Source organism: Spinacia oleracea, chromosome 6 (genome assembly GCF_020520425.1).
Source record: "Spinacia oleracea cultivar Varoflay chromosome 6, BTI_SOV_V1, whole genome shotgun sequence".
NCBI classification, from domain to species: Eukaryota; Viridiplantae; Streptophyta; class Magnoliopsida; order Caryophyllales; family Amaranthaceae; genus Spinacia; species Spinacia oleracea.
In genome coordinates, this window is record NC_079492.1 from 48,254,110 (window position 1) to 48,280,357 (window position 26,248).

Below are 26,248 nucleotides of genomic sequence, written 5' to 3' on the forward strand. Positions count from 1 at the left end.
GCAGCAAAGGAAGCTATATGGCTAAGGAAGTTCATAGGAGAACTTGGTGTAGTCCCCTCCATTAAAGGACCAATAGCCCTGTATTGTGATAATAACGGAGCTATTGCACAGGCAAAAGAGCCTAGACACCACCAGAGAGTCAAGCATGTACTTCGTAGATTTCACCTTCTACGAGAGTTCGTTGAAAGAAAAGAAGTCGAGATAAGCAAAATTGGAACTGATGACAACATATCAGATCCATTAACTAAACCTCTGCCGCAAGCGAAGCACAACTCGCACACTGCAGCTATGGGAATCAAGCATATTGGAGAATGGCTTTGATGTCTCTGTTTAATGTTTTAAAGTTTTAGAGTTTAAATCTTTGTAAAACATTATTGGTTAATCATTCACAATAAATGAAAGAAATTCATTTTTCCATTTAATTTGTGGTTTATTAAATGATGAGTCCCTTCAACTTGACGATATATTCAAGATAGACTGTCAGGACCAGTCCTGTGACTAAGAAATGTCTATCAAGTGAACTTGAATGTCAAAGGTTGAAAATGGTCCCTAATCGGAGTTTTCTATAAAATTGGACGCATAGAAAACGTTAGACGATTAGAATGCAAGATGACTAGTAGTTCTGTTTCTTGAACTATGTGGACATGGCAATGTCATAATCATTTGCATAGATACTTACTTTGGGAAGACTAGTATCGGACAAGACCTATGAAACTTTACTGTAAGAGATGAAAGTCTGTCATAAGTAAATTTCATTAAATTATTAGACACTAAATCCTCAATACCTGAGTGATTTGAGATTACTTGTTTGAGAACTGGTTGCTTTGACGTTGACCAACCGTCGCACCGTAAAAGGAGGCTATAAAGGCAACGCTCAGGTAATCACCTATCAAACGAAGTCTAATCTCAAGATCGCAAGATTGGGATTGTCCTCCCATAAATCGGGATGAGATGCTTAAAAGTTGTACAAGGCCACTCGGAGAGCTAGAAACTGTGAAATGCATGGCCGTGCTCGGATGAATCATAGGCTATGATTATCTGTTTATTTGATCAGTTGAACTCTGAAACCGAGAAACACCTCTGGACATAATAAGGATGACAACTCTTACCTTATGTTCAAGAGCAAGCATCGAGAGACAAAGGAATTAGGAAATGCACACTTGTCCCTAAGGACAAGTGGGAGACTGAAGGAAATAATGCCCTTGGTCCAAGTATGCATTCTATGTTAAGTCTAATAAATGCGGTTCAGTATTAATTAACAAGTTAATAATTCAGTGAGATCAAGTGAGCTGAATGCCTAGCTAGAGGCCGCTTCAGTTCAAGTGGAATTAATGATATTAATCCACAGCTTACTCTTGACTGAACCCGTAGGGTCACACAAATAGTACGTAAACGGATCAAGTATTTAATGGCATTAAATACTCCATCTATGAATATTCGGAACCGACGGATCTTGGTTTCAGTGGGAGCTAAGATCGTCACAGGCAAGAAATGAATACTCCGGAAACGATGATATTGCCGGAAACGGAAATATGGATCGTATCGGAAATATGAATATTATCCAAGTCGTAGATGTTGCCGGAAACGGAAACATGGTACGTATCGGAAAATATTATTGGAAATGGAAATATTACCAGAATCGGAAATATTGCCGGAAACGGAAATATTGTCAGAATCGGAAATATTGCCGGAATCGGAAAATAATTCCGGAAACGGAAATATTAAATATTTGTTCGAAACGGAAATTAATTCCGGAATTGGAAATATTAAATATTGTTCGTATCGGAAATAGATTCCGGAACTGGATATTTAATCGGAAGCGTATCGTACGAATTAGCATCGGACGAGGCCTGCCGGACGAAGGCCCAGCACGAAGCCAGGCCATCGCCCAGCAAGCACGCACGCAAGCCCAGCGCGCGCCAAGGCCACGGATGCGTGGGCCTTGCTGCGTGGGCTGCAGCTCGCACGCATGGGCAGTCCTTGTGGCTGCCGTGTGTGTGTGAGTTTGTGCTCATGCATGATTCCTGAATCTGCAAGAGTCAGTGTATGATTAAATGTCTATTCCTAATTGGATAAATTAATTAAATAGAATTCATGTAGGATTCTAATTCCAATTAATTCGCATCCTACTAGGATTACGATTCCTTTTCCATAACTCTATAAATAAAGGCCTAGGGGTCATAATTTATACACAAGTTTCAAAGTATTCAAAAGTGAGTTTTTTGAGAGAAAATTAAAACACATCTTGCTCATAAAAGTGCCGAATTTTCTAGTACCTTAAGGGCGATTCTAGTTGGTCAATCTTAAGGCGGATCCGGACGTGCTGTGGACTATCTACGGAGGGACGACACTTGGAGTCCTAAAAGACTTGTTCTTGTTCGGTTCGGGCGCAGCTAGGGAGGGCACGCAACAAAGAGTATGCATCTAATTATGCTATATGATTATGTGTAAATAATATGTTTCCTGGGTTAATGGTTGTTTCCGCATGATCTATGTAAATGTCATATGTATCATAACCTAACACGCCTAATAACATCCTTTACGCGTTGTGCAGCGTTGTGGGATCCGTTACAGGCTGTCCTGTGCGTCGCCTATTTTTTTGGCGATCGCCCGGGGCTACGGAACACGTATTTTGGTATAACTATTTGGCCAATTGGTGTTTATGAATGTTTGGGCAATTTTTAGGGTCGTTGGTTCTCTAGTATTATTTGTCACACACAATCACATAATTCGCTACACATAACTAACATTACAACATGAAGCAAAATAATATGTCACGTAGTTTATGATAGGCTTCTATGGGTAATATTTGCGCCGGCTTGGTAACGCTTCTATCGTCGATCCAACACATGCCCCGGTCGAGGTAGTGAATTCACGAGCGAATTTTGTCAAAAGAGGCCAATCACGATGCAAGCCAAGGGGGCATGCACCAATGAGATGGACCTAATGGGCGAGCGATTGGGTTTGGGACAGGTGTACTACTAGCGAAAGTGCCGATGGAACAACATTCGAAGCGTATCCACCCCCCGGGTGGCGATGGGTATCCTTATTCCCAACTCCCGAGATGAAACATGCCAAGGGAGCCAAGATTCGTTATGCGGTTCTGTCCGTTCACATTAATATGCTGATTTTCAGGTCGTCCCAACTTGATAGGGAAATAAACGCAGGGTAGGATCGTTTCACCCTTCGGCTATTTTGATTACCTACGAGCACGAGTATTTCATTAACATCCCCAGTGGAGTCGCCACTGTGAGGGGGTCGAAAAAGCACGAGGCTAATGCATGACCTCGTCCCTCGTGGGGCGTGACGTCGTCAGATCAAGTGTAGTTGGATTTCCTGTGAGTTTACACCCAATCGACTAGTAATATAGGAGTCGCCATTCAGTTTTTAACGACAATGAGGAAAACTGACAAAACCCGGTTATCGTGACACAAAGGGATTGCAATTATGTTCGACCACGACGGCCATAGGTTCCCTTGTGATCCCTGGTGTGGGGATCGCTCAACGTACACCCGCAGGGAAGAGATTGAGAGTTCGGGGGACTGTAGCTACCGAGAGGAGTGCTCATCGATAATACTCCAGAGGCAGGTTATCCTTACTAGCTCATCATAAATAATTGAAGGGACATGCGTTAAACTATTAAATATTCTGTATTGATTTTAGAAATATGCAACACATAATACTAAATCGATCGTGATTATCTTATTTAGATTGATTTAAGGTACCTAGCATGATAATTCAATTGTCCAAGGTATTATCTTATTAGGCGTGATAGATCAATCAAATTAATAGTTTGACAATTTTATAAAAGGGTGATGAAAGCGATTAAATCATATGAGGGACACATTACAACGCACCCTTGAGAGGTGGGTTGTGGTTCTCAGAAAACTTACCACTTGGCTTTGCTATTTCTCCTTTTATTTAACGAATCTCGGGTTTCTAAGCAATGTTCCAGTATTTAGGCTTAATTCATCAAGCTACAAGGGGCAGGACGCGTTCTGTTCGACTTTTGGGTCGATTGCGACAGAACGCCAGATCAATTTCGCAGCGTGAGGCTTACGCTTAAGGCTAGAGTCAATACTCAGGTTATGCAATTGTGTCTTCTTTTCACGTCGGTTTTGAGGCTGTATTTATCGGGAAAGAGTGTGTGGAAAGATAGTTTTTAAAATACGAATCCAAAAAGAATCCGGAGATAAAACGGCCCCATGCATTTTCAGCGCCCAGATCCAGGCGTTGAAAATGGGATCTGGGCCGAGTTCTTTGTTAGATTTGGACTCTTAGAACACGGAGCTCTTGAGATTTATCCGAGTCTTTTAGTGCGTATTAACTTATGACGGAATGCGTCTGGGCCCGTTACGAACTCTAGGTTCGTTAGGAATTTAATTAATACGTAACTCTTATTTTCGAATTATACTAGGAATGCAAATTCTATCTCTTTTAGGATTTATGTTGGAGTGCAACACCTAATTATGACAGGTTTCTATCTTTTATAACTTTGCCACTTTTAACAACTACCTTTTACGGCAGTTACTATTCTTAGCAGGTTTCTATAAATAGTAGCTTTGGCTGAAATGAAAGGGTGATTGAGATTCGTTTTTTTTATAGGAGATGCGTTGCGAAGTGGAGATTTATGTTCTCATCATCGAACCTTCCCTTTCAAGAATGGGGACAAAAGTAGGTGTCTACACCCAGTACAAAAGTGCGTCCTTTCAATCCCAAAGTTCAAATTTCAAGCCAAATTCAAATTTCAAGAAATCTTGCTTTCCATTGCTCCCCAATACAAAATTCAAAACATTTCCAACGGGTTGAAAATCCCCTGAAATAATACAAGTTCAAATTCTATCGACGGGTCGAAACTCCCCAGAAATAATACAAGTTCGAGATTCCACTCAGCGGGTTGAAACTCCCCTAAAATAATACAAGTCCGATCTTCCGACGGGTTGAAACTCCCCTAAAATAATGCAAATTCCAATTCTCGAGCTGGTTAAAACTCCCTTCAAATACTCCAAGTCCAATGGGTTGAAATCCCCCTTAAATATTGACGGGTTGAAATTCCCTTGAAATAATACAAAATCCAATTTTCTAGTACAGTCCAATTTCCAAATTCTCGAGCGGGTCGAAATCCCCTTCAAATAAGTCCAATTTCCAATAGGTCGAAATATTCTTTTTCGACATTCCAAGTTCTCGAACATTTCCAACGGGTTGCAAATCCCGGATACAAGTACAAAAATCCAAAATCCCGAATCTTCGGAGTGGCCCTTAGAGTCAAGTCTAGGTCTCATTCATTGCATGCACATCATATCATGTGTCGGGAAGTTTAAGTTCTAAAGTTCAAAATCATGTCCTAAAGAGGTGCTCAGACTCCTCCTCTGAAGACCCTATTCAAGATGACTTCACTAGCAGCGGCTGTAGCTGAGCTCTATGACCGTGGTGAGGAAGCCGAGGCTCGCATAAAGGCTCTCGAAGACAATCAAGAAAATCTTTTCAATGCATAAGGCTAGAGAAAGTCCTTCAAAATCGTTGCTCCAAATGGCAAAATGTCCAAGATTACTGTGGGCGGAGGATCTATGATGAGCGAGTCTGAGTCTGAGGATGAGTCTGGATCTGAGTCTAGCAATGAGTCTAAGTGTCTAGAACTAGAGTCTTGCATCAATCAAGAGCCCCTAAAGGCCGAGCTTCAAGTCAAAACAGTCGATGTAATGATTGCTGAGTTCAATAACACTTCAATTTCTACTTACTCTTCGAGTCCTAATTCAAAAAACAATCCTAATCTAAACAACTTTGCTTCACAAGAAACTGACTTTGAATTTCTAAAAGCTATCAAAAATCATGAAAACAGGACGCCCATAATTGAGGAAACAGAAAAAATCAACCTTTCTAACAGCAGTGATTCAAAACTAGTTCAGATTGGTTTAACTCTTTCTCAAGCAGAGCGGGATGATCTTATCAAGCTACTTTCATATTACATAGACGTCTTCGCATGGTCCTATCATGATATGCCAGGGGTTGATCCAAGCATCGGTCAACATACAATTCCCCCTCATCCCAGGTTCAAAACCCATCAAGCAGAAACTCCGTCGCATGAAACCGGACGTTTCCCTCAAAATTCAAGAAGAAGTCTCTAAGCAGCTAGAGGCCGGGTTTATTCAAGAGTCCAAGTGTTCAGGTCTTTCAAGGTATTGGGTTCCAAGCAAGTGTCCCAGTTCATTCAAGAAAACATTATATGCATATATGGTGTTCCTCACAAGTCCATCAATGATCAAGGAACCCATTTCCAAGGAGAATGTGAAGACCCATTCGAAAATTCCAAAGTAAAAAATTCAAGTTCTATAATCTCTAACCGAGCAAGGTTGTGCCAAGCAAGGAATCTACAATTCCAAAGTACAAAATTCAAGTTCTATAATCTCTAACCGAGCAAGGTTGTGCCAAGCAAGGCATCTACAATTCCAAAGTACAAGATTCAAGTTACAAACTCCAAGGTTCACGTTCTAGAAACATCTACAAGCTTCAATAGTTCAAACTTCAAAACGGGATACCGTACAATCTTCAATACAACAATCCCAACGGACCCATGCTCCGGGAAATTCAGCAGTCGAATGGGGCAGTCGAAGCAGCCAACAAGAATGTCAAGACCATCATCATGAAAATGACTACCAATTACAAGGACTGGCCCAAAAGCTGCATTTCGCATTGTGGGGATATCAAACTTCAATTCGCACTTCAACTGGTGCAACTCCATTCTCATTGGTCTATGGAATGGAAGCAGTACAACCTATCGAGCTAGAGGATACCTTCTCTAAGGATAGTCCTCGAAAGACAAATCCCAGAAGCTGCATGGGTACAAGCCAGATATGATGAACTAGTCATGCTCGATGGGCGACGGCTTCAAGCCGCTCACCATGTACAAGTCTATCAGCGCCGAGTGGCCAGACATTTCAACAAAAGGGTCAGAACCCGAAACATCAAGGAAGGCGAGCTTGTCCTGAAAGCCCTTCGCAAAAGCACCATGGACCCAAGGGGAAAATTCAAACCCAACTGGGCAGGCCAATACATTGTCAAGAAAATCCTCTCCGGGGGAGCAGTCGAACTAACAGACATCGACGGAACAGAATTCAGATCTCTGACCAACCTCGATCAACTCAAGAAGTTCTATGTCTAAGTTCCATGTTCAAGTTCAAGAATCCAAATTCCGGTCCTGTAAGGTAGTCAGAACTACGTCCGGCCTGATTCCCTAACGGGACACGTAGGCAACCTCATTTCGAGGCCCGGCCACTTTAATACAAAAAAATTCAAAATTTCCTCAATTAAGGGCATCCTAAAAATCAAATCAAATCAAAATTCAAAACTAAAAATTGTTGTTGTTTTATTCCAAATGTGCCAATTCAAAGCAAAGCATGTTCAAGCAGAATTTAACACAATAACTCTTTATTTGGCCCTAAGGCCTTCAAAGCTAATTCAAATACAAAGTCAGGATCAAGTGAAGCAAAGTTCAAAAGCCTTTTCACCTCCTAACACATCTTCTAAACACATCTTCCAAAAACATTACAAACACATTCCAAACACATTTAGCCTACAAAGATCTAGGGTCGGGGGACTATGCTCTCGAGTCTTGGCACCTTGAGTACTATCCCCTGACTCCTCCCGCAATCAATCATCAATCTTCCCCTTGCCCAAGCGGCGGGAGAAGGAACTTGCAAGACTTCCAAGACGGGAGGACGACGAACCTCCTTTGGATTCCGAACGGTCAAGCACCGGATGGGCCACACTCCCGTCACCTTCCTCATAGTCAGTTGATGCAGGACGTCTAGCTCTAGAACCTCGGACTCTAGCTGGTCCGGAGAAAGAAATGTCCCTCTGGCTTAGGCCTCTCATCCATACAACATACCACGCAGACAGAGTAACTGCCTCAGGTGGGAATTGAATACTCAAGAATGGTTTCACCCAATACCGCCTCCAAACTTCAAGTCGATGCGCATTCAGCACAACAGGTTTCGGGTTCTCTTCAGTATGGTCCGGGATCTCTTGTTTCAAGCCATATTGTCTCATCACTCGAACAGGCGAGTAGAAGACTAGCATTGCGAGGCTTGGCACCCTAAAAGCAGTAGAACCAGGGGCATGTCTCATAGCAGCAATTCCCCACCAAGGAACTACCCACTTTATATAAGATTGAATCCCAGAGAGTGCACACCGCCACTCATCCAATGAAAGTCGGCCATACAATGTGGGTCGCACAGTGAATCCCCTTCTATTATAGCTCTCCATGTTCTCCGGTGGTGCCATCAACATGAGCCTCTCCATAAGCCAAACCTTGGGGAGTATACAAGAAGCACGTTTCAAAATTCAACATTCAAAATTGAAATACAAGTACAAAATTCAAATATGCAAGAGAGCTCCAGATCCTTACTTGGAGTAACACCGGACTTCCCGATGGCATGGAAGAGGGGTCCGACTTCAGCATATCAAGGCCCATCAATGTCTCTCCAATCACAAGCGGCATCGGGTCCCGACCATTAGCAAACTGCTCTACAATTTCTATTAGGGAGGCCTCACCATTGCCAAACCCCTGTTTCGAAAAGAGAAAGTGAGAGAAACTACAAAAACTCAAAGCTCTCAGGCGGAATACTTTAGGAACATCAAGCCCGGCAAAGTAAGTGACAAAGAGGGACAAATCCACCCCTCTTCCATATACAACAACACTCAAAAGTGTCGGCTTCAAGCCCAAATACCTTTCAAAACTCAAGAAAAAGTGTTCTTCAACACTGGGCATGCATGGCTCCAGCATGATGGGCCACCCCAATATAGCACTAAATTCCTCAGGGAGGGGACATACCTCATTATTGCCAAAACGGAAGACATGATGATTCGAGGCCAGGCTTCTAGAGCAGCAAGAATAAAGTGCAAATCCAATTTTACAAACCGGAAAGAGACGAGCACCCCAAGATGCATGCCATCAAGCTCCCTTTTCTCCAATTTGCCTAGCGAAACAAGCCACGAGTTCAAGGCACTCTCAAAGGACACAGCCATATTTTCTTTTCTTTTCGAAAGGAAGCAGTATGCAATGATAGCAGGGAAGGATTAATGCAAGAAATGATCCAACAAGCTCCCTATTTATACAAGAGTCGGTTTGCACGACAGCCCACGGGCGCCAGGCGCCAAGCCTGCGCCAGGCGCAAGGGCCTGCATCTAAGGACGAGGCCACCGTCCTCTCTTATGACTACGAGTACACACTCTTTAGTGCTTCGGGCAGCAGAGTACAACCTCCATTATTCAAGTTTCCAAAGCCGCAAACCGCGCAACTTCAAGCAGTCCGGATCAACGCTTCGGGCAGATTTCGGGTCATTTCAAAATTCAAGCATCCTAGTCCTAGATCGGCGTCCTAAGTCGAGTCTGCATATGCATAGCAAGAATTGAATATACTTTGACTTGCACTTTTCCTAACCAAAAAACCTCAGTCAAAGTGGGGGCTTATAGTGGGTATATACACTCGAAAAAATGGGCAAATTTTTTCAAATTTTTTGCAAATTTATCATGCTTGCATATAGCTACAAAATTTCAAGGTACACACAACGCATACAATTTCAAGCATTCAAACCAATTCAAGTTCAAAGCCAATTCAACGATACAAAATTCAAGTGTCAAGCCATACAAATACAATACAATCAAGCCTATACAAAATCAACCCAGGCAAGTTGGAACTCGCTACCATGCAAGGTCAGTCTGAATCATCACCAGCAGAGACATCAATCACGGGTGCCTTGTCCCTGATACGCCTCCTAAGGCGCTCCAGCTCCCGATCCAGCTCCGTCCCAGGGGTACTAGGATCCTCCTCCGAGATACGAAGTGTGCCAGTGGAGGGATGAACTCCCTGCTGAGGAGAGGAATACTGATAAGGCGGCGGCATCGGCATATACGGGTACGACCCAAACATCTGAGTCTGACGCATCCTTTCCATCTCCACATAGCAAGCCCATGAACCTGCACCTCAAGGCTGAGGGCCACTTCCTCCGAAGTAGTAACCGGAAGGAGGAACAAAGGGCCGTGAACCGCTAGCACCTCCAAATGAATGCCTGGTGGAATCAACATGTACAAAAGGGGAAGCTCCCCACTCGGTCCCTCCTGTCCCGAGGACGTTTCCGCCTGAGGCTCTCTGTCAACGGAATCTCTACAGTCTCGACGGCGCTCCTATACAAAATACAATTTCAAAAATCAATTTCGCAGTTTGAATTTCCAGTATACAAGTTTCAAGATCAAGTGAGGTACATCTCTGTTCCGGCCAGAAAGCTTCCGGGTCAGCTTGGCACACTTTCTCTTCCAAGAATCAAGCAAGAGCATCCAGAGACGCACTCTCACCCGAGGCGCCTGCATACAGAATTCAAGATCAATTTTCCCTTACAAAGTTACAAACAATTTCAAAAATGCAACAGTACTTATAGGGGCGTAATGCTCAGGAATAGCATCATTTGATTTCCGGTGCGGAGGAGAAGCCCAAGGATTGGTCTCCACCACCTCTTCCCCGTCCAAGTTCTCATAGCGGAGGATCCTATCAGCATGAGGAATTTCCTCAGGATCAACCTCCTCCTCCTACATACAATCATACAATCATGCAATCAATACAAGAATACAAGAATACAAGGATACAAGATACAAGGTTCAAGAGCCCACCGGCAGTACGAAGCGTACTGGTGGGGCCAGCCTCCTCAGGAAGTCGTCATAGCTCCCCTTCCTGTGTACAAACTCCCTCCAAGAGCGGAAAACAACCTCGCCCCTAGCCTCCGCATATAGCCGGGCAAGATCTTCATCGAGAGCCAGCATGGACTCCGGTGGATCCTTGGGGACAAGCTTATTCCCCGAATGGTGTTGAAGGGACACTCGCTGGAAGCAAAACCCGCCGCCCAGAGAGGAAATGGGCACGAGCAGCTGAGACAGGTACAACCGCGTTGGCAAAAGGACGCCATACCACCTGGCAAACAACTCAAGCAACAGTACAAATACGAATACAAGAGAGCAAAGCAGTACAAAAGATGACATCTTCAGCGGATAGAACTCTCCAAGCCCTGCGAGAAGCCGCCAAAGACGCACCCACGCGCACCGCTCCTATCCAAGAGGCAGCATACGGGTAAGCCGCATCTCTAGTATGCTCCGGCGCCAAAGTCGGAAAGTGCTCATAGATCCAAATCTTTCAAGGAACAAGCAAAGCATCAGTCAAGTTCAAAATACAAGCATACAAGTACAAAGTACAAAGTACAAGGAGTCTCAAATACCTCCAGCACGCTCCACAGAGCAGCCATGCTCGGGTCATTCCCCTGTGCAGTCCAGGAGGCCCGCTTCATCTCGTACAAGACGTGGCTGTACGCCAAGCCACCCCAGTTATAGCTCGAAACAGCTCCCAAGTCCCGCAAAGAGGACAAGAATTTGATGTGCACCCGACTGTTCCTACTCAGGGCTATCACTCTGCTCACCAAGGCTAGGAGGAAGAGCCTAACCCTCTGCTCCGCGGACACACCCCCACCACAGATAGCCTCCACAATCACCTTCACGGAAGCGTGAGCATCATCATCAGACAAGTCAACAACAGGGCCGAGCAAGTCCTGGGCAGCGGCCGATCGCCACGTCAGCTCAGAATCAAAGGTCACATTCCTCTCAAAAAAAGGAAGACATGTAATCATAGCAAACTCAAAAGGGGTAATAGTGATCTCCCCCCATGCCATGTGGAAAGTGTTGGTGGTATCCCACCACCGCTCTAACAAAGCCCACAAACGGTTTTTAATCCTCGTTCTCTTCGAAGAACCTCCCATGGTACGCCAGAAATCGGCCAGGCCCATCTGCGACCAAATCTCCATACCTTCCTCATCAGCGCGAAAAGCTTTAAAGGCCCTCTGAACCTCCACCAAGGACCACTAGGTACAGAATGGCTTTCCATCGTCCTACAGGTGAACGTGTTAGCTCAAAACCTATACAATTACAAGATACAAATTCAAAGCACAGTACAAGACTCACCATGCCAGCGCGAGGCCGATGAGACAAGTACCAATCCGGCCGAAACACCAGGTCGGAAGGGATCCAACCAGTACCAGGGAAAGCAGGTGCATCTCGGGGAACCATACCCCCACCTGGCGCATTTATTGCAGTCGCTTCATCATCCGAAGCGTCTTCCTCAGCGGCTCGAACCACAAATGATTCAACGAGCTTCCTCCGAGTGTGACGAGGCATACTAAATCAAGTAGCATACAAAGTGTCAAAATCCTAAACTGGGGGTTATCCTATACTGGCCTATACAAAGCCAATAATTCAAGACAAAACCCCAGTGGACCTCTAGTTCAAGATACAAGTTCTACACCAACGCCTAGGCTAACCACGCCGAAGCTGGTATACAAGTTCTACACCAATGCCTAGGCTAACCACGCCGAAGCTGGTATACAAGTTCTACACCAACGCCTAGGCTACCCACGCCGAAGCAGGTATACAAGTTCTACACCAACGCCTAGGCTACCCACGCCGAAGCAGGTATTCAAGTTCTACACCAACGCCTAGGCTACCCACGCCGAAACAGGTATACAAGTTCTACATCAGCGCCTGGGCTATCCATGCCGAAGCCGATACAAAAACATACTTTCAAGAAATTTCAAAAGATTCAAATCTACAAGTTCCAACAGTTCAAGTTCAAGTGGCTTTCAAACAGTCATCTACAAGATTCAAAAATCTTAAGCATACAAGCATCATTTCAAAGTACGAGAAAATCAAAACTACATGCAATCCTAGAGTTATTTCATAAGCAAAAACATGAAATACTTACATGGACAAGGCAAGAACAAGATCAAGGGAAGAGCCTAATCGACCATTGAGAGAGAAAAAGAGCAAAGAATTCAAGAGAGTGTGCCTCAAAATGGCACGGCAAGGGGAGCTTTTATAGCTCAGCCCCGCGCCACGCACCGCCCCAGCGCACTGCGCTGCCCTGCTGCATGCGCGAACCTGGAGCGCGCGCGGTCTACTGTGCTGATTGCACGTCCTTTGCTGCTACGGTCTTCCGCACTAAGCATCAAACGTCGCATCGAACCATCCATTGAAAATACGGGTATACGCCTGTATCTCCAAGTGCAAACAGATGAATATTTCAAGAATACAAAGTCCAAAAAATACAACGACTCAGGCGTCCAACTCCCAACGGACCCAAGCTCCGGGAAAGTCAGTCGAAATTCCAAATTCTAAGGGCCAGCAAAAAGCTCTTATCCCCAGCAAAGCACATCCCAACGGATCAACTCCGGGTAATCAAATTCAAAAATTCAAGGTTCAAAAATTCAAAATTTTCGATGCCAAGCTCCGTCCTGAACTGAAGGCGGAAAGGTACAAGTACAACCAGAGTCATCACCAACCGCACCGAGGTAGACTCTATCCTTTTTTCTAACGCATGTTTTATGCAGGTATCGGCGTACAAAGAGTGGTCTCGATTGCAGAATATCTTGATCATTCTCCGTCCCTTTCGAAATACTTTGACTTGTGTTTTCCTAACCGAACGCTTAGTCAAAGTGGGGGCTTCTGTAGACACCTAATTTGTGTCTCCCCTTTGGGATGATGACGATACCATTATCCTTGTTAGGTGATTAGAGTAACTCCGGGCGGAAATCCCAATTGCTCAGAATATTTCCAAATTCAAGATCCAAAATCCAACCCCCGAGACCGTTCCCCTTTCGGTTCTCGGTACAAAATACAACTTTCCAAAATCAATTTCAAAATCCAAGTACAATCTCATCTAGTAGACCATCCCACTGGTTTTACTAGGTCTTTTCCACTCAAAATCATATAAGGAAGTCAAATTCGGGCTCCGACCCACAAAACCGAGCATGCCGGGCCCCGTCCCGTAAAACCGGAATTCAAAAACCCGAGAAAGGCTTGTTTTTAGACGCTAAACGATGCCTTAACCTCCAAGAAAATACAAAACGCCAAACCTAGTACTATTCGTACAACAGGTACAACACTACAAGACGAAACAAGGACGATTCCCCGTCCTTGCTTTGGCGGCATTCAAGCCACGTCACCAGCGCCCAGCGCTGGTCCAGCGCCCTGCGCTGACGTGTGCTGGTGCCTTGCATCCATTCCTTCTATAAATACCCCTCATTTTCAGCAAAATGAGAAGGAGAACAAAAATACAACGTCGTAATTTCGACATTACGCCTCAAAATATAACTCAAAAACTCCTCAAAAACACATACAAAATTCCTAAATTCAAAAAAGCAATTGGGATCTCTTGCCTAAATCTAACTAGGTAAATCCGAATCCCATTCTAATCTACTATGATGCTTTGATTTCTAAATGATTAGCAAGTTGGTGTTTTTAATCATTAAAAAACACCACTTGCAACAATCACACATGTTTTCCAAAAATACAAACTTTTCCAAAATACAAAATACAATTTTCAAAGATTCAAGGATGCCCAAGTTGTTTACAATCACCTCTTGGAATAGAATCACTATCAAACATGGGGTAATCAAAGATAACACCTTTTAACATTTAAAGGTTTAGTCTTTTGAGATTCAAAACTCCATTTTCAATACGCAAGTTCAAGTTTTCAATTTTCAAGATCTTACCATGTTTAGGGTTATTCGTAGTTATTTCCCTAAACTAGGATCATTTCAAGTTCAAGTTTCAATCATTTCAAGTTCAAAAATTCAATATTCAAGCTTTCAAGTTCAAGTTTAACATACAAAATCTAGGACATTTGGGTTGAGCAACCTCTCCCAAGTTGAGATTTTTGGCTTTGAATTCGTGTCGGGCGCACTTATTTTTAAGGAGCCGCTTGGCGTTCGAATCTCATGTGCCCAAGTACAAATTTCAATTATGCACCTTTCGATATTGCAATTTCAATATCGCACCTTTCAATACCGCAATTTCAATATCGCACTTTCAATATCGCACTTTCAATACCGCAATTTCAATACCGCACTTTCAATTCCGCATCTTTACTTGCCTAGTCCATTTCTAGGCAATGTGGACCTACTCCCTAGTCCTTTTCTAGGGGGTCTTGTATTTACTAATTCCGCACTTAATTTAGTATTGTGATGTTGCTTTATTTTCTTTATTGCTTCCATCACCAACATGCTAAACACTACAAAATACAAAGGTTACATCACGCTTAACAAAGAGATTTTTGGACAAACCGGCATTAGGTTCCTTATATCAATCTTTAAAGCAAAGTGACCACCATATAATTAGAGATTCAATTTAATGCAAACCCACTTAGTCTAAATCTAGGGTTTATTTTCGTAAACAATGTTGTGCCAACGTACTTGAATATTTCTAAAGCTCGCCGAATAAGCATTTTGTTCCCGTGCCCGGATCTCACCCATCCGTTTCAAGGATTCAAGGCCTTATCCAACATAGAGTCACTTGCGGTCTTTCCAAACGAGACTTTAAAAAATGTTTGGTGGCGACTCCTTCGAGGTACAAAATTCTACGATTTTCTAAAGAACCGCCCCTCTTGTAGAACGGGAAAAAGTTTTTGACACAAAAAACCACCTACACCTATAAAGACTCCCAAAGTACTCCAAGTCCAGCAGATTGTTTTCCAGGACCGCAGCATGGTCCCTCTTAGCAAAATTTGCCACTGCTATGGCAATGTGGGTGACTAGGCCCCCAAGGGCGATATCGGTCTTATAGCGGTGGACAGTAGTAGCAAGGAGGTGGTTGGCCAAATGATAGGCCAAGTTCATCCTATAACCATCATCACCATCCAACAAGTATCCCCAAGTACCTCTAATTATGTGATCCTCACATTTTCCTTTTGATCCCTCCCGAATATTGTAAATGACATAAACCGGAAAAAGACAAAGGGGACGGGGTGTTGCACGCTAGAGGCGTGAAAATGCTGCATACTAGAGGGATTGAAATGCCCCGTCAACTTCCCCCACACCTCACTATTATTATGCCCCTCCCCAGGGTACCTAGTAGGCTCAACAGACAACCCAAAAATCGCACCAAAATCCTTAATTGTCATATCAAAACATCTATTCATTAACCAAAATGACACCCTAGTATTATCTTTGTATCCATTTCTTTTTACATTAAAAGAGCTCAAGAATTCAAGAGTAAGCTTTCTAAATGCCAATCTAATCATGGAATACATATGCTTCATGCCCACCCCATAGAATAAAGCTTTAACATCCCTCTCAATCTCCATATCATTAAGAGTTTTCTAACAAATAAAACGAGTAGGGACTACCTTCCGTAGCTTGAGGTGGGAAAACCGAGCTTGTTGATCCTCACTAAAGAGGACAATGTCCGGGAATGCCGGATCGGGTGCAAACTGCGGTGGTGGTGGTGCACGTCTTGTGGAAGCCTCCTCTTGCCTCCTAGATGCTCCCGTGCAAGTCCTCTTTGGCCTAGAACCCATGGTTGATGAATTGCGAGAGTTTCAGGTATTTGGTGAAATTTGGGTTTTTTATAGGGAGTGAGTGAGAGTGGAATTGGTTTGGGGGAGGTTGAAGAGGATGTTGTGAGGATGATTTTGATGTATGGAGTGATGAATTTGGGTAAGAGATGAGGGAGATATGAAGATTTGAAGATTATAGGGTTTGGGGTTTAATGGAGGATGTGAGAGAGTGAAGAAGATGAAGGAAAAGAAAAGTGGAGGAATTGGGATGAAACCGTGCCTTTTGTTCGACCTTTCGCCTCTCACCCGACGGGCCGAACCCCGCCCGTCGGGCCAACTGCTCGAAAACCGCCCAACGGGCAGAACCTCGCCCGCCGGGCGAGAAGTAAACCTTTTGATTCCATCAGTGCGCCCGGTCGGGCGCCCTATGCCCGGTCGGGCTCCCTACGCCCGGTCGGGCGCCCGTACCGCTGCCTACCGGGCGAAATTCGATTTTCTCTGCAATGCCAAAAAATAGCTCCTTATCCAACCGCCCGCCGAGCATCCAGCTCGATTTCCTCCCATCGGGCCTATAGCTGCCCGGTGGGCGGAAAAACTGGGATGCATAAAAGTTCTTCTTTCGCCCGACGGGCGAAATTCTACTTGCCCCGTATTAAGTATTTTTCACCTTCTCGAACTTGGGGGCTCAAATTTTCACATCATTAAACACCCCAACATTAAAATGCCCTCTCCCCACCTCTCTAATGCAAGAATTACACTAAAAAAACACACAAAACAAGAAATCAAACTATATTACTGAAAGCAATAAAATACGGGTTGCCTCCCGCAAAGCGCTGGTTTAGTTTTAGGTCTCGCTCAACCTCTTTTACCTCAAATATGCACATCATGGGGCAGAAGGATTGAGGTGTCGAACCTCAACCACTCCTACAGTAGCCTCTTCATGGTACAACTTCAGACGTTTCCCATTGACTTTGAATCGTTCACCATTGATGGTTTCCACTTCGACTGACCCAAACTTGCTAACCATAGTTACGGTGAACGGCCCAGACCATCTAGACTTGAGTTTTCCAGGAAACAACTTAAGTCTAGAATTAAACAATAGAACCTTGTCCCCCACCGCGAAATCCCTATGTAGAATGTGACTATCGTGCCATCGCTTAGTCTTTTATTTGTAGATACGGGCACTCTCATAGGCTTGTAACCGAAACTCATCTAGCTCACTCAACTGTAGTAGCCGCTTTTCACCGGCTAACTTAGCATCCATGTTGAGTTATTTGATTGCCCAATAAGCTTTATACTCCATTTCCACCGGCAAATGGCATGCCTTACCATACACTAACCGATACGGGGAAGTTTATACCAATAGGTGTCTTGAAGGCAGTTCTATACGCCCATAGAGTATCATCGAGATTTTCGCTCCAATCCTTCCTAAACTTTGCCACCACTTTCTCAAGTATAGATTTGATCTCCCAGTTGGAGACCTCAACTTGCCCACTCGTCTAAGGGTGGTAGGGTAGTCTTGTACGATGGTAGACCCCATATTTGCGCAGGAACGCATCCAGATGCTTCTTATGGAAGTGTGATCCCCCATCACTGATCAAAGCCCTTGGAACTCCAAATCTGGGGAAGATGACTTTCTTGAATAGGGAGATGACTGTCTTAGCATCTTTAGTAAGCGAGGCAACGGCTTCCACCCACTTGGACACATAATCTACAGCAACAAGGATATACAGATTACCCTTGGACGATGGGAATAGTCCCATGTAGTCTATCCCCCTCACATCAAAAACCTCGACCTCATGAATCCCATTATGTGGCATCTCCTACCTCCTCGTGATAGTGCCGGCCCTCTGGCACGCATCACAAGCCATAATAAAAGCCAGAGCATCCTTGAACATAGTAGGCCAGTAGAAACCGCACTGCGATAACTTAGCATTAGTCTTCTAAGGTCCATGGTGACCACCATAAGGTGAAGAATGACACCTACTGATAATACCATGGACTTCCCATTCTGGAACACATCGCCTGTACAACCCTTCAGCAGTTTCACGGAACAAATAAGGATCATCCCAAAAGTAGAACCTATTAGGTTATGATACATATAACTGAATATAAATCATGTGGAAAAACCATTAAAGCGAGGAATCCAAATTAATTACCACATAACAATTAGCATAATTACGATGCATACTCTTTGTAGCGTGCCCTCCCTTTCTGCGCCCTAACCGAACAAGAACAAGTCTTTAGGACTCCAAGTGTCGTCCCTCCGTAGAAAGTCCACAGCACGTTCGGATCCGCCTTAAGTTTGACTAACTAGAATCGCCCTAAAGGTACTATAATTTTCGGTTAATGTGAGGCAAATAAGTGACTGAACTTTTTGCTTAAAAATTCTCTCTTTTTGAATACTTGAAAAACTCTTTATAAATTGTGACCATTTATCACCTATTTATAGGGTATGGAAAAGGTATTGGAATCCTACTAGGAAACAATTAATTAACTAGAATCTAATTAAAACTCTATTAATTAATTTATCCATTAGGAAGGAATTTAATCATTAAACGAATCCTACACGATTACGGAAGCACAAATACTCACACGAGCATGACCCGCATGCGCGCAAGCCATGCCCGCGCAAAACCCACGGAGCTACGAAGCCCACGCGAACTGCGAAGCCCACGAAGCTGCCGCAGCCTAGGCGTGCGCAGGGCCTGCCTTGCGGTGGGCCTGGCGTAGCCTTGGGCTGTTTGTGTGGCGCGCCATGCTTGCTGGACGTGTACCTGGCTTCGCGCTGGGCCTTCGTCTAGCAAGCTCGTCCGATTCTAATTCGTACGACGCGCTTCCGATTAATTTCCCGATTCCGAAATTCATTTCCGATACGAACAATATTTCACATTTTCGATTCCGGAATTAATTTCCGTTTCGAACGAATATTTAATATTTCCGTTTCCGGAATTATTTTCCGATTCCGATAATATTTCCGATTCCGACAATATTTCCATTTCCGACAATATTTCAGATTCCGGCAATATTTCCATTTCCGATAATATTTTCCGATACGTACCATGTTTTCGTTTCCGGAAACATCTACGACTTGGATAGTATTTATATTTTCGATACGATCCATATTTCCGTTTCCGGCAATATCATCGTTTCCGGAGTATTCATTTATTTGCTTTTGACGATCTCAGCTCCCACTGAAACCAAGATCCGTCGATTCCGAATATCCATAGATGGAGTATTTAATGCCATTAAATACTTGATCCGTTTACGTACTATTTTTGTGACCCTGCGGGTTAAGTCAAGAGTAAGCTGTGGATTAATATCATTAATCCACTTGAACTGAAGCGGCCTCTAGCTAGGCATACAGTTCACTTGATCTTACTGAATTATTAACTTGCATAATTAATACTGAACCGCATTTATTAGACTTACCATTAAATGCATACTTGGACCAAGGGCATTATTTCCTTCTGAACCGAACATCATATAGGAACTTCTTCTGTTGATATGTAATATCGGACGGAAGAATACCCCCTACAATGTAGTTCGCATAGTCTGTGAACCATGGTGACTGACTGGCAAGTGCGAGTAAGTGATCATCTGGAAATGAATCATCGATCGGTGTAGACACTTTACCATCATCATACCTCAATCTAGACAAGTGGTCTGCAACCACATTCTCAGCCCCTTTCTTGTCGCGGATCTCTAGATCAAACTCCTGTAGCAGTAGTATCCATCGAATAAGCCTAGGTTGGCTTCCTTTTTAGAGAAGGTCAACTTCCCTATCACGAGGTCAACTTCCTTAGAGAAGGTCAACTTCCCTATCACGACAGACAAAAGTCGTATCACCTAATCAAAGATAAACCTAAGTCCACTAACAAGATAGTAAGGGAAGTAGGGGTCGTATCCACAGGGAAACAGGCGTTCTTTCTATTACTAAAGCTAAGGTCTAGACTATTGCGAACAAGAGTTTGGTTGGTTTTGATACTAAAACTACGACAATAATAAAATGGAGATAAATCAAATACAAAAAGGTCTAGGGCATAGGTTCACCTATGAACAACAATCCATGATGATAAACAATCGACAATAATCAATAAAGAAGTTAATTAGACTAGCATGCTCTCTCGAATCGATACTAATCATAGACTTAGAATTAACGGGCTCTCGCTACGTATTAATTCCAATTCTACCTATTGACACAAGCCTAAACATCAAATTGCATCTCTCGAATCTTAACTTGATATTGCTTGACTAATACAATTAAACCTGCGCAAATCTAATTGCATAGTAAATGAAACCAGTCAATAGGAATTAACCACAATACAAAAAACCAACAACATTCAATCATCCCTTCATATTAATTCATGGATCCCCAAAACCCTAGAAAATTGACTACTCACTCATATGAACAATAAAAAAAAAATTAATATTATTGAAAGCATGATTAAAGTAAATATAAAGCAAAGTAAGAATTAATACCTAAATGAAGAACAACGAATAATGAAATCTTGAATTTTTGAATGAAATTAAAAACTAAGTGTTGCAACAAATTGAGAGAATAAACTAAGGAAAAGAAATAAACTAAGTGTTTGAAACTAGAAAATAAGATGTCAACTAAAACATATGGGCTTAGTATCTACAGTTTTCCCAAAATAACATTAGAAAACCGGAAAAAAATCCGCGAAAAAGCGCCCAGGGTTGTCGTGCCCGGTCGGGCAGACATCCGCCCGCCGGGCGAGAAGCTCGAAACCCGCCCATCGGGCGCAGGTCTACCCGTCGGGCCAAATGCGACGTCCCTTGAATTCTTCAACTTTCGCCCGCCGGACCGACGTTTGCCCCTCGGGCGGGCAAAGACACTTGTTCTCCTCAGTTTGCTGGCTGCCCGATGGTCACCGGGCGAAGGGCTCCCGGTCGGGCGCGTGTTGAAAGCCTTAATCAGCTTCTTGCTCGCCCGGTTGGTCTCCTTTCGCCCACCCTTCAACGGGCGATTGTCTAAAAGCATCATTCTTCGCCCATAACACCGAGTCTAACTTTTGAGGCTCAACCATAAGCATCTAAGGCTCCCAAAAGTCGACGATAGTCGTCCCGAACTTCCTCGGGATCGTGTAGTGGCCTATATCACCATGAAACGAGCCTAAAAAGGTCAATTTCTTACTAAGTAATCCTGAAACTCAAGGCACACTCAATAACACAGATTGGTATTAAAAATGGCTCATAAGAGCTCATTTAACGCATAAAAGTACTAAGGGACGGGGGTAAATACTCTATATAAAATACACATATCAGAAGGCGGGTAAGTAAATTGATTTTTCCACACCTATGAGGTTCATAGCATTCACAAAGCTTAATCGGTGGTTTCGGGGGTTATCCGTTGTCTTAAACTTTGGTAAATCCGATGAATTAAACTTTTCTAGTAGTTTTCCAGAAAAGGGTTTTGGGTCAGATGAGAAGTATTTGCTTCCCATGGTCTGTTGAAGGACCATTTTCTCGATCTTCTTTTCATTATCAAGCTTATTTTGGGCTTGCAAGGCAGCCAAGGATTGATTTTCCAAAGGTAACTCCTCCATAGCGGCATCCATCTTTTCTATCTGTAGTTGCATATCTTCCATTTGACATGTTTCAAGTTGGTGTAGTATCGAATTGAGGTTAAAAGAAAGGAGATACTTGAAAAGGAGAATGATGAACTAAGATTGGTGATCCTGATTCTTGGAATGGGGTGAAGAACTCGAGACGCGATAGTCGTTGGTTTTCAAAAGGATGCCAAGTAGTAAGACCGACCCTATGTATAAGACATGCTAAATTTAGGATTTTAGATTTGCATTTGGATCAACTTAGTCAGACTCCGGATTTTGTTTTTGAAAAATAGTTTTCGAAGGATTTCTTTTTCTATTTCTTTACTTGGTGAACGTTGGAATTATTTCATTAGTATGACGGTATTAGGTCGCGCATTAGTGTCATTAGAAAGCCAGTAACGACTTACGAATCAATTTTATTTACTGTACATATTTAAATAAGTCAATTTGTGCGAATTTGTTTTCGTCATTCCAATTTCTCCGTAGCTTTTCTTTTTACTGAATTTTAGGCCCATTTTGCTTGAGTGTATGTGCACTCAAATATTTGGCGTTCCGGCGCCACAGTGTAATTTGTGCGCATTAGCCTTTGGGGTAATTTGTAAAAGCTAATGTGATCAATTTCATGACTCGTTTGATCGGCATAACTCCATAAAAACGCCTTTGGTGCAATTTTGAATTTGCACTTTTGTTTTGGACATTTTTAACTAGACAAACGTATCGTTTGGAATGAAGGCGTTTTTTGGTCGTTTGAATTAGTCATACGAAAATATATATATATATATATATATATATATATATATATATATATATATATATATATATATATATATATATATATATATATATCTTTTATTAACTTCTCAAGGTACGAAATTAATTATGGTAAAATAGGCGGGGAATCTCTTGCCCGAATTCGTTCTCTGTGCTAGAGGGATCTCGCGCACAGAGCTGGGCGCAACAACATAGTTGCGCCAGCTTGTAGGCGTGTGAATTATTTTACGCGCAGTTGCGAGCTTTATTTTATTTTTTTGGTACCTGAATAGCGCGAAATAATTCTTGCGCAGAGGTAACTCTTTGACACAGAGTGGGTTGGCGTGAAACTATTCCTGCGCCTAGTTTCGTCTCTATGTCCTTAATTTTATTTGTAATTAATCGATTCATAGCTAAATTATTTATTTTCCAACATTTTAAGCACTTTTTATTAATTCTTTTAACATCGTTGACTTTAAACTTTGCGTCTGGTTAATTCGTTTCCCAAATAGCACATAATCTCTACATGAAACTAACAACGAGCATGATTTTACGGAAATTTTAAAATATGCACATTTAGTTTTATGTAACTCTCTATGGTCAATAATAGGTTGGGTATCAAAAAGGTACCAAATCTATCGTCAATCCCCCAACAGGATTTTTGTCGAAGTAGTCGGTTTCATGACGAATTTTACCAAGGCATGTCTGATAAACGCTGGAGTGGTGCGTATCTAGATTGGACCTATGAGATAAGAGATTTGATTTGGGTAGATGTGCTACGATGAAAACGTGTTGAGTAGAAAACATCCGACGGGAGTGCACCCCCCGGAGCTAGTAGGTGTCTTTAGTCCCAACTTCCGAGATGAAACATGCCAAGGAAGCCAGAATTCAGTGCCGGTCTGGCCGGTTCTGTTTGGTTTAATCGGTACATTGAAATTTCATATCGTCCCAACTTAATAAGGAAAAAAGCGAGGCGTAGTGGTAGATTTTTCCCTTGGGCTAGGTCCCCTTACTACTTGCTCGTGTATTCCTCCCCAGTGGAGTCGCCACTATGAGGGGGGTCGAAAAGACGGGTTTAGGATCTTTTCATACTTCTTCCCTCACGGTTGTGTGGCAAGAAACTATTATGTAAAATCGGACTAACTGTAGGCAATTAGCCTCTTTTTACTAGTTTATAGAGTCGCCATTCAGTTTTACAAAATTGACAAAATCCGGTTATTGTGATACGTGCGTAAAAGCTCGTGAGACCCAGGGACACGTATTTGACCAGAATAGCCTTAGGTCCCTTGTGATCCCTGGTGTGGAGATCGCTCAACATACATCCAGCGGATCAGAGATTGAAGGTCTGGGGGACATTTACTAATACGGGGAGTGCCCAATATTAGCCCATGAAGTGGTCCTTACTAGTTCAATATAACGAAGACGGGACATTCGTTTAGACTACATTACTAATCTGAGTTGCTTTTAATGCACATGTATTAACTAACAATCGTCAAAGGGTTATTTAGATTGATTTAAGGTACCTAACAATAATTTGTATTGTCTAAAGATTATCTTATTAGGCGTGATAAATAATAAAATTAGTTTGACATATTTATAATGGTTATTAAAGCAATAAACAAATCAAGGCACGTAACAATATAAATATTGTTTTGGCTATATTGCGGTTCTTAGGAACTAACCACTTGGCTTTACTCGCTTTCCTTTTATTCAACGAATGTTCCTTGATTTCACTTAACTCTTGGGTAGGATCCAGACTTTAATTCAGGCTCTTATACGGACAGCGTTTCGCTTAACAAGATTTAAGACGGCGGAACTACCGGACATATAGAGCGATTATAAGGACATACAAGGACCTTTGACTTAGGCTTAGAGCTTGTTGCTAGTATGAGATTATGAATTGGTGCCCTTTACTCGGCCGTTTTGAGGCCCTATTTGTAGGAAATAGGTGGCGTTTGAGATGAGAAAATTTTTAGAATTTGAGATGCGCTGAAAAGCATTTAGGCGCAAAGGACCTTTCGCGCGTGGCACTTGGGCGTGAGAAATGTCTCACGCTCAGGTGTTGGCGCCAGATTCATTCAGCAACTGAGTTTGAATCAAATTAGGATCGATACGTGAGAATATTATTGCGCAAGAGCTTTGGCGCGAGTGATTAGCTGCGATGGGCTTGTATGCGCATGACATTTCTTTCGCACAAAATCAATTTTCATGCGTTTTCTCAGCTGTTCTGATTTTAATTCGGTTTTTATGTCGTATTTAACCCTTTTAATCCTTGTTTTCTAATTTTATTCAACTAAAACTCTTTTTAATCCATTTTTTTAGGATTCTACGAATTTAATCGAAATGCGATTAGACTTCTTTAATGCTTTTCAATATTTTCTTAGGATTTTAATTGGAATGCAACTAAAACTCATATAAGCCTTATAATTTTAATTAGAATGCAATTAAAAATTCTGTTGACATGAATCTATCTCGGACGGGTTACTTTTTCAGCAGGCACTTAGAAGGAAGATACTATAAATGGTTGTCGCTATAAATAGAAACTTAGGTTTTGGTAAATGAGTCAGTCAGTTTTAGAACACTCGTTGTTTAGGAATGTGTTTGCAAAGTGGTCGTTTTGTTTTATCATCGAACTTATCGCTTCTAGCCGGAGACCAATTGTAGGCGTCTACCAAAAGAAAAACGAATTTAGTAAATAATCTTTTCAATGTAGAAGGAAATAATAGTTCATAATACCGATTACAATAGTTTGCTATTATATTATAAATCTTGTTAGTTTGCAATTTAAAATTTTCATCATTAAAAAAAACAGACAGGTTCATATATTGACTAAGTATTATTATCATCAATAAAAAAAATTAAGTACAACTTTTGCAAAACTAAAATTCTTGAATGGATTCCAACTATAACTCTTATTATAAAGTTTTCCCTCTGCCTCTTTTTGTTCTTTACGTTTGGTATTTTTCACGCGTTTTAACGATTAACTAATTTGCATCGAGATTCCTCATTTTTTTATTTAAACAAGATAAATTACGTTTATTTATAATGTTTTCACTTTTATCAAAATTCTGATATTGAGAAATGAGAAAAATTTAATATCCCAATAGAAAAGTGTAAGAAATTAAATGACCCAATGAATTTAATTGGTTAAAATAATAATTGGACACAAATTTTGATAGAATATTAAGTCATTTATGTGATAATATAAAAGGAAATATAAAAAACATTTTGAAATAACCAAATAGAAAAATGTAAAGAACAAAAAGAGACGGAGAGAGTAATTAAGAACCATGACACGTATTGGTAACGGGCTCACAAAATTAAGTGTTGAAATTCATTGGGAAAAAAGTACACATTTTGATTTATATGATTATAGGCATTTATGGAAATGAATCCAATTTCCAATATTTAGAATTAGTATGTTCACACTAGCAATTTTGGTAATATATCTAAACTTTTAGAAATAAATCATAAAAATTGCTATAAAACGTTTTTTAAAAAATTCACTTATCATAAAAAAGAGAGGGAGAAGAATGTTGTAATATCAAATTATATTTAA

General features: G+C 42.1%; 1 pseudogene; it reads left to right on the top strand.

Annotated features, from left to right (window-relative positions):
* The window catches only part of LOC110797321 (ABC transporter C family member 10-like), a 74,497-nt pseudogene that overhangs the window by 35,661 nt on the left and 12,588 nt on the right, over nt 1-26,248 (top strand).